The sequence below is a fragment of the Octodon degus genome, unplaced genomic scaffold, assembly GCF_000260255.1.
Source record: "Octodon degus isolate 3935 unplaced genomic scaffold, OctDeg1.0 scaffold00060, whole genome shotgun sequence".
Lineage (NCBI taxonomy): Eukaryota > Metazoa > Chordata > Mammalia > Rodentia > Octodontidae > Octodon > Octodon degus.
In genome coordinates, this window is record NW_004524636.1 from 12,776,415 (window position 1) to 12,786,242 (window position 9,828).

The 9,828-nt window shown below is 40.3% G+C and overlaps 1 pseudogene; it reads left to right on the forward strand.

Moving 5' to 3' along the window:
* The first annotated feature begins 4,550 nt into the window (after positions 1-4,550).
* LOC101593077 lies at positions 4,551-4,984 on the forward strand (annotated as a pseudogene).
* The last annotated feature ends 4,844 nt before the right edge of the window (positions 4,985-9,828 follow it).

Consider the following 9,828-nt stretch of genomic DNA (forward strand, 5'->3'; position numbering starts at 1 on the left):
TTGCATTGAGATACATTTAACAAACCATCATGAAAGAAAGAGATTGGCCTTCAGTTTGGTGTCTTCCAGGACAGAACGGTGAATTCCAAATCTTGCAAGTGGATAGATTGCCAGGAAAGTTCTGGAAACCCACACCCTCGCTTTTTCAAGAAATGTGATGACAGGGGAAATTTTAATCAATGTACTAGCAAAGGGCCACTTCAAACTTGCATTCTTTTTTTTTTTTTTTGAGAGAGTACAAAATAATATTAAAACAGAAAAATTACAAATGATACAGAATTTCACTAAACAAATTAATATGAATTTCACAGTGTTTGTTGAATTGCACAGTGTTGTTTTCAAATTAGTTGTTCATATTACCAGATATATGTATGTAAAATTGGAAGAAGAAAGAAATCTATAAGAAATTAAGAAAAAAAAAGTAAAAGAATTTTAAAAAGGCGACAAAACAAGTTAAGCCACCAACTGCTCCTTTCCATAGATCAGCAGAAACCCACAGTGCGAATATTCTCAAAATTTATATAAATTTTAACTTTTTTGAAATAAATTCCAATTAGAAAAAGAAGTCACGGGCCAGGGAGATAGCTCAGTTGAGTAAGTGTTTGCCTGGCAAATGCAAGGTCCTGAGTTTGATCCCTGGTACAAAGAAAAAAAAAAAAAAAAAAAAAAAGAAAGAAAGAAAAAAAAGTCACATGCCATATACAGGTGCTGTGTTTCTAAAATTGGGGATTGTTATTTAATCATTTATCTTTCATGACTTTAACACTTCTGAGCGATCAATTATTTGGGGCCAGTAATTATCATTATTATTTTTAAACTGGTATGCACTGTTCACACCTCTATTTCAAGTTTGGAAATGCATATATGCAAGCAACAATACAAAGTGTTCATGAAGATTGCATAATCTCTGAAAATTATGAAAATATCCCTGCTACCAATACATTTCTACATACAAAACTGACTATGGTGTTTGGTAACTTCTGTGTGTCAAGAGAAGTTTATTTTCAAAAGAGATAAAATTCAGTCTTTAGATGAATAGTATGAATGACAGTCTTTTTTTTTTAATTTCATAGTTGTTTGAGATCCTTAAGCATGCATAAAGCTTTGAACAAGAGAGACCACCTAGGAGCCAGGCATTTCTGGGTACCCAGGTAGGCCAGAGTTGGGAAGGCCTCCAGGTTGTCCATATTTGGGGCAGAAGCACTGAACTTGTTGGTGGGGCCACACCAATTATTTTGTAGATATTTTTTCAGTTTATAAAGAGTGTTCTATCACTTTCACACCCCTCCAACCAGAATTCTGAAATGGCATTGAGGTTCTACCCTTCTATACAAACATAGGCTGGGAGGACTTATTGTGAAATGATGCAAAATAATTTCTTTCATGGTTTAGTAACATCCTGGAGAAGGAAGTCTTTTCCTGTTTAGATCTAAAATGTTCCCCAAAGTTTTATATGCACAGTGGTGGAGCTTTCAGAAGGAGAGGATCATAAAAGCTCTAATTTCATCATCAGATTAATCCATTTGTGAGACTATTTGATAGGAGGTAATAGAAATTTGAGGAGGATTGGCCAGTGAGCTCAGAGGATTAAAGCACCTGCTTAGGAAGATGCAGGGACAGGGACAGGAATCTTGATGCTGTGCCAACCTTGCCCTCAGGGAGCACTGAGACCACAATTGAGACTAGGCGTGGTGGCACTAGCCTGTAATCCCAGCACTTGGGAGGCTGAAAACAGGAGAATCACTACAAGTCCGATCTGTGCAGTGAGACCCTGTAGACCCTGTACTAAATACAAACAAGAATAGAAAAAGAAAAAAGAAAAGAAATTTGGGAACTGTGTCCTACCCTACGTGAAGGGTATGGGCCATGAGGGTCACTTGGGCGACCGTATCTGGTCACCAGACCCTTCCTCTCTGGCTCACCCTTTCTGTCTCTGCTTCCTTCTTGGCTGCCACAATTTAGTAGCTTTCCTCTGCCATCAAATTCCACCATGATGTCTCTGCCTTGTTCTAGGCCTGTCAGCAAGGGAAGTGACCTATTGCACACTGAAAATGTTGACACCATGAGATAAAATAAATCTTTCTTCCTCTAAATTGGCTATCTCAGGTATTTGGTCACAGCAATGAAAGTATAATTAGCACAAGGCTTCATGCAGTTAACTTCATCCAGATTATTTGATTAATTGAGTCTGAAATGTGTTTGCCTTTTTCAAGGGAGCAATCAACCAGAGTGCAATCAATGACAGAAAACAAAACTCAGAATAGTTTAAGCCGTAGAAAAGACTGATTGGCACATGTAACTGAGAATCTGCAGGTAAATTGAACTTCAGGAAAGGGCTTGGCCACGTTCCTCCAGGGCAACCATGTCCACAGTGGTAAAATTACAGACAAATATACTTATAGAAGCAAGAAATCTGTGTCCTTGTGCTCCAGTGGATGTTCACTTAATACTAAGATGGACTCAGGATGTCAGGAAGAACACAGTCCGGAAGAAATGCTGCATGAAAAGTAGAAGATAGCTGTTATTACTGCTTCAGCATAACTTTGTCTGTGGTGACTACTTAGATCTGTGTATCCACAAATGTGTGCTGCACACCACTGGTGAAATGGTACAATTGCGGACACCACTGGGAAGATGGATCCTGAAGCAGAAAAGTTTAAGAAATGTTATTTGACACAGCCTCAGCTCATAGCTACTTGGCCCACAGCATTACATCTCATCTATAGAATACTTCACTTGCTCTCTGTCACAGGACATCTTTGTCCTGCAAGGTTGGACTTCTGTAGGAACCTGCTGAGTGCTTCTAATGCGTGAATACCCCTGAAGGTGTGAAGGGGTCACCTACATGGTGGGATGGATGCAGTGTCTAAAAAGGCTTCCTTCCATTTCTCAGGAAGTCCTAAGCTGAGTGTAGTAGGGGATACCTGTAATTCCAGGACTCTGGGATTCCAAGCTCAAGAGCGTTCTGAGTAACTCATTGAGATGTCTCAAAATTTAAAATGAGGGGATAATGAAGATCTGGAAATGTAGTTCAGTATGAAGATCCTGTGTTCAGTCCTTAGTGTGGTACAAAAATAAATGATTTTTTTTTTTTTGTTTTTGTGCCAGGAATCAAACTCATGACCTTGCATTTGCCAGGCAGGCACTATGCCACTGAGCTATTGTCCCAAACCATAAATGAAAATTTTAAAACTTAAAAAAAAGAGAAAGACCTAAAGTGAATTCTACTCAGCTCCTCAGTGCATCCCCATCCCTGAAGAGTACCTATTCCCACTGGGTTCATCATCTCAATAGCACCTCCTTGGGCTGGCTTTTCTTCTTCTATCCTTGTCTCTTTTTTCTTCTATTCTTCCTGCTCTTTAAGACCATTTTAAAATCCAAACAAGGCTGGGGATGTAGCTCAGTGGCATAGCATCTGTCTGGCAAGCATAAGGTCCTGAGTTCAACTCTCAGTACCAAAAAGTAGAAATAAAAATAAAAATAAAAAAGCAACTTGTACATAACTCCTTTCTTTATGCTCTGCTTCTTAAGTTAAGATTTTACATGAAATAATGAAGTTTTCTGGCATGGACTTCTCTGAGTCTTTTAAAAAGATGGACAGTATGAGACTTTAATGTTGTTTATAATATGTTGCATTGTCTACATTCACTGACATTGGGATATCTTTTCTTGTATGAACATTTTTACAGCTACTATTCTGTAGACACAATCAAGGTTGGCCTGCACCAAACACCTTGAGTTTCAATGATGTGGCTGTAGTTATTGGGCACCATGAGTGACTCCCCATGGGAAGCTCCCACCACTCTATTCCCTGTGTTGACCCACTTCCCATTCCCTGCATTGAATCTGAGCTGGCTTGGACTTGCATCATCAGACAGAATGAGCAGAAGTCATACTGCAGGCCTGGAACTTAAGATGACTGGCAACTTCTGCTTTCTTCATCTTGGGGGCCTTACCTCTGAGAGCCTAGGCCATCGTTTAAGAAGTATAGTTTCCTCATTGGAGGAACGGGGTAGAGAGTACATGGAAGGGGTAAAGACTTGGAGGCAAAACAAGGAGGGGAAGAGACCCAGCTGCTCACTCTACCATTTAACTGTTGTTCAAGGTAATTTCAGAGAAACTACCCCTTGGAGTCCAGTTAATCTGTAGAAACATGAAGACATCACAGTGTTTGCTGTTCCAAGTCACTACATCTTAACAGAAAGTGGTGGAATAGAGGTTGAAACTGTTTGTTCTTGAGCTCCCAACAGAGCTCTCACATAGAGAATTAGATACAAACATTTCAGCATGGATTTCTTGCTTGGATGATTTCTTGTTTGTTGTAATGTCACCTCTGAGCCTATTTTGTGTGGTTTTTTTTTTTCCTACTGAAATTTTACTATAAGAGCATGAATCTAGGGGTTGGGGAGATGGGCACAAGGGTCTGAGTTCAATCCCCGGTTCCGCAAAACAACAACAACAACAACAAACAACTAAAAACAAAACAAAACAACAACAACAAAAAAAAAACCAGCACGAATCTCTTAAGCTTAGGCCCTCGCACCAGCAGGATGGGCAAGTGTCACGGCTTTCCTACTGCTAGGAAGTTCCGCAGTCACTGGCAGGACCAGAAGTGGCTCGACAAAGCAGTACAAGAAGGCCCATCTGGGCACAGCTCTGTAGGCCAACTCCTTTGGGGGTGCTTCCCATGCAAAGGGGATTGTGCTGGAAAAAGTAGGGACTAAGGCCAAGCAGCCCAATTCTGCCATCAGGAAGTGCGTCCGAGTCCAGCTAATCAAGAACGGCAAGAAAATCACAGCTTTTGTCCCTAATGACCGGTGCTTGAACTTCACTGAGGAAAACAATGAAGTGCTGGTTGCTGGATTTGATCAAAAAGGTCATGCCATTGGTGACATTCCTGGAGTCCACTTTTAAGGTTGTTAAAGTAACCAGTGTCTCTCTATTGGCTCTCTACAAAGGCAAGAAGGAAAGACCAAGATCATAAGTTTTAATGATGAAAAGACATTAATAATAAATTTTCATATTACAAAAAAAAAAAAAAAAAAAAAAAGGAGCATGAATCTCCACTAGGTACAGTGTACTTGCCTGTAAGGTCTTAGGAGATTAAGGCAGGGGATAACAAGTTTGAGGCCAGGCTAGGCTGTCCCTCAACAAAGTAAAACAAAACAAAAAAGCCAATAATAAAAAGCATGAATTGCTCTATTAGCTCCTATCTTTGTCACTTTCCTGGGGTAAAACAGAATACCCAACACCCACAATGTAAAAGAAGAAAGATTTATTTTGGTGTCTCCATTTTGTCTATGGTTGGCCAGTTTCAAAAGAAGATAGCATGGAGGTGCACAGTGAAGGAAAACCTGCTCATGTCATGGCAGTCAGGACGCAGAGCTCCCAGGAGGGAGACAACCCTAGCAGATCGCTTCCACCTTTTCCAAACAGCATACTGCCTAACAGCCACTTAGCTGGAGCACCCCCATAGTTCAATCACCCTCCAAAAGCCCACCTATGAGGCTTTGATCTGTGTAGCTATAAAACTGTAAAAGCTATTATCTAAGAGAGACAAACTTGTTTTGAATTCCAGATCTTCATTCACATCTACTTTTTTCATAGTGCTTGCCTCCCAGAATTCTCTCCGCATGTTGGGTTCTCTGAGGAATCAGTTTATTCCCAGATCAAATTCTGAGTTTACTCTGGCTCAGCAGGAGAACATTGGACACGGGGCTGGCAACCAGAGCTTCCCTTTCCTTTCCACAGTAATTTGGTTGAGGGGAGAGTATCAACAACCCAATGTAACCAATTAAGTGAGATTACTGCTTCACTGATGAAAAGATACACATTTTTCTCTTCCGCTAAAATTAGGGTATAAGCAGCGCCCTATGCAACAAAACTGACCTATTGAACCAACATGGCCCAAACTATGGGTCCATTTAAATGTTGAATGGCTATCATGACTTAGCATGTCCAACATGCTAAAGATGTAACCACACATCCCACGTATGCTTATCTGATGGACTTCACCTTCTCATTAATGACCCTACCACTAACCTAGGTTTTTAGATCAGAAACTACAGTGCCATCTTTGACTTATCTCCTTCTTTCACACTTTCTCCTCTACCTTCAAAAAATATTCAAAATCCAATTGTTGCTTACAGACATCACTAACCTATTTCAATCCACTATTGTCTCTTTTTTTAATGGATGGAAGGAGTGTCTTGATTTATTAATAGGTGTGTATAGTTTTTAAATGTGAGCTGAAAGGACCCATTTTATCAAAGTCTGCCAATCCACCATTATCTCTTGCTTAGATTGTTGCAATAGTGTATATTGCATTGTTCACACAGCTATGTGTTTAATCACTGTTCTCATGCCTATAATAGTGAGTAATATATAACAATAAAGATACTTATTCTGTTTTATAGAATGATGTGTTTCTGATTTTTAGATCACAAGCAAATTTCATTCAGATTTTTTTAAAAAAAAACACATAGCAACATAGAAAATGTTCACTAAATATTTATCTACATAATTAACAAGTATACATTAAAGACAGTGGCAATTACAGAAAAAGACAGATGTTAATGTCATAGTGTAAATCTTTGTGTGTGTGTGTGTGGGAAGGGCAGAACCAGGGGTTGAACTCAGGCCTTTGCACTTGCCAGAGAAGCACTGATTCCACTGAGCCATCTCCCCAGCCCCTAAGTTTCTTGATCTGGCAGAACCTAAAGATCAACTTTTGGGCTTTGCAACTCATTATGACAATTAGCACCAGCCATGGTGGCATATGTCTGTAATCCCAGCATACAGGATGATTGTTGCAAGATCAAGACTAGACTGAGCTACAAAGTGAGCTCACAGCCAGCCTAAACTGCATAGTGAGACCCTGTCTCAAAAAGACCAGAAAAAAAGAAAATTAGTTCTCTGATTTATTTTCCTCCCATACTGGGAATCAAACTCAGGACCAGGTGCTTGCTGTGCTGCTGAGACAAATCCCCAAGTCTAAATCTCTTTTTGGAGTGAACTAGCTTTGAGCTAGATTTTTAGGGAGCATTCAAACTGGAAGAATTCTGTTACACTAAGATAGCTAAATTCCAAGCAGCACCATGGAGCAACTATTGCTAGCTGTCCAACTTTCTTCAACAGGCCTGTTACCGTATGTGAGGCTCAAATAGTACATGGAAGCATATACTTCAATGTAACTATGTGTAATTCTGTGCCAGTGTACACTATTGCTGCAGTTATGGAAATAGTAGAATCTTAACAGTAAAAGGTATTAAAAGGAAAGTTAGTCTACATAACTTTGTTACCTACAACTTATAGCACTTTCAGTCTTTTGTCCAAATTTTCCTCTAGGGTCAAAACACAACCCAGTACCATGGAGTAAACTTAAAACAGGATGATGGAGAACCAGGGATAAAACTACTTCGTAAGTTTTTTAAAAAGGAGAGAGTTGTAGGGGAAGCAATGAGGGACACTTAGAGACAATCAAGCCAAGGCCCCCTCCTTTTGTAGAAGAGGCCAAGAAAGTGTCAGTTTCTTCTTCAAGGTCACACAGCTACTTTTAGTGGCAGAGCTGGGGCCAGAAACCCAAGACCCTTGGCTTCCAATCTTGCAGTCTTTCCAGCACCGCAAAACAATTTCACTCTTCTAATGTTTTTCCCTTTGTTTTTCCTTCATTTAAATTTTTCTGAGATAAATTGTAGGTTTGGAGATAAAATTATAATGTCTCCTCTGTTTCAATATTTGATCTATGGAACAATTTGTAGACAGGGGAAAGGGAAAGAGACAAAGACGGTTTCATTCCAGTATTCCAGAATTTTCCTGCCCAGAAAATCTCAATAGTTCAGGATTTTGGCTGCCATCTGTGCTTTGAAGGCCCAAAACATTTTCTTCCAAAGTCTTTTGGCTCTGAGATCTTTAAATTACGTGGTCTTGTATTAATTCCTGAAGGCCTTTTCATAAACACTGAAGTAAGCAATAAAAGAAGAAGAAGAAGAAAATAAACTCTTGAAGTAAAGGGAACTCTGTGGAATGTGAGGAGTACATTCACTGAGCAGGGTGAGCAGTTGTGTGAAGGAGCAGAGAGACTAGAGCAGCTTTTGAAGATCTGGGGTTCATTCTTCACTGAGCTGTTCCAGGGAACCACTGGGTCCTGGTAAGACTGTACAGGGAGTGAGAAAAGCTTTGGTAACCCAGCCTCTGTCTTCTGTGACCTCTTTACAGTCATCATGATCTTGCTTTGTGTGTCCCCACTTCTGACCCTCAATCTCTTTGCCTCTTTCAAAATGGCCAAGAAATATCTTGGTAGCAGTTGTATGCGGATCTGAAACTCATGATCCTGGCATTGCCTCAGCTCCAGGAAGCTGTGTCTTCCAGGGTGCCCCCTACTATGGATTAGAAGTGGGTTTTATTCTACCAAAGGTCTATATGGGAAACCTTTTGAGGGTAGGGCTATGATAGGAATTGGTTAGGTCATTGGAGGTGCTGTGCATAAAAGAGATCAAGGTACATCTCACAAAACCCTCAGTTAGTTTCCAAGAAAAGAATTATTGTAAAATGAACCTGGCTTTCTCCATGTTCTGACTTCTCGTCTCATGGGATTTCTTACCAGCACACATACTCTTATGTGAGCTTGGGTATTTTGTCATAGAGATGTAAATAAGACCAACACATCCCATTCCAGAGATATAATACATCCAATCAGTGTAGCGTAGAAAAGTCCATCATGCCCAATGCAACTCAAGACATGTGCAGGACACATTCTGGCTTCGGAACTTCCTTTGGACTGGCTGAGCCTGTCATTAGTGTCACAGTGCAGCTCCCTGTGATCAACCCTGCTCCTTCCTCCGCTTTCTTTGGGCATCAAATTCAAGGATACCTCTTATCTCCCCATGAACATACTGCACATTGTCCTATATCCTAGAGTCTCCATCTAGGAGAACACAACTCCCTCCTCCCACCCTTTTATTGGTTATGATCCTGAGTTCTAGGTTCCCTGGTTCAAGACAGCCTGACAGCATATCCACCTTTGGTTTTTTTTTGTGTGTGTGTGTGTGAGAATTGACTTGATGGCTTGTTCTTTTATTGAGAATTTTTTAGAACTTGCCACTCTAGCCATTGTCTGTTGGATTCACCACTAGGAATTAGTTACCTGTTGAATCTTGCTAACTTACATTCTCTATATATTTTTAAACCATAACAATAGTGCCCTTGGGACAAAATAAGAGCCATACTTCCTGCTTTTGGATTGGACGAACAGAAAGAAGGTAGGGTACCAACCTACGAAATAGCCACTGAATCTGAGGAAGTGAGGTTATCCAACTCTAAGACAGAAGGTGCCGGGGAGATGGCTCAGTAGAATAAACACTTGCCTGACAAGCTCAAGGGCCTAAGTTCAATCCCTAGTTCTGAAAAAAAAAAAAAAAAAAAAAAAAAAGAAGGTATGAAGCACCTCATTTATCCAGGTATTGCTTGAGATTTGTGTGTGAGCCTTTTATCTGTTAAGTTGTTGCTGAAATAACAGAGCAGCAGGCACTATAGAGCTGATGAAGTCTATATGTGGAGTTGGGTTCAGGGACCCCCACCGTGAGCCTCAATTCTCCTGCATGGTGTTATAGCATGCAGCTAGAGAAAAAGAAAGAACAAGAGATGAAATGGCAGCGGAGTGGGGATCTAGAATAACCAGTCCTTTGCAAGGCTCAAAAGCCCACAAAACAGCCAGAACTTTCATATTTATTGATGAAGGAGGGGATTATCAGATGACTCAAGAAGGCAGAGATGATCTTTTGCTAAGAAGGATCTTGCCCTGGAATGTCTTTTAATCTTAGTGGTTTT